We start from the raw sequence: 205 nt of genomic DNA, 5'->3' as shown, positions 1-205 counted from the left end.
GGCCCTCCTGCCCTTCCCGGCCGCCTGACCGTTAAGGTCACCGGGCGGCAGGCGCTGCTGCTCCGGCTTCATCCTCCAAATTACCTGGGTTCGGGGAATCCTTTGGAGACCAGACAGGCGGGGGGCCCGCTACACGGAGGTCCTGCTCTCAGGGGTGGGGGGCTGACAGCACAGGAGGAGCGCGCCTGTGGTCCAGGCGCGAGGG

The sequence above is a fragment of the Myotis davidii genome, unplaced genomic scaffold (genome assembly GCF_000327345.1).
Source record: "Myotis davidii unplaced genomic scaffold, ASM32734v1 scaffold207, whole genome shotgun sequence".
Classification (NCBI taxonomy): domain Eukaryota; kingdom Metazoa; phylum Chordata; class Mammalia; order Chiroptera; family Vespertilionidae; genus Myotis; species Myotis davidii.
This window is presented reverse-complemented; position numbering follows the sequence as displayed.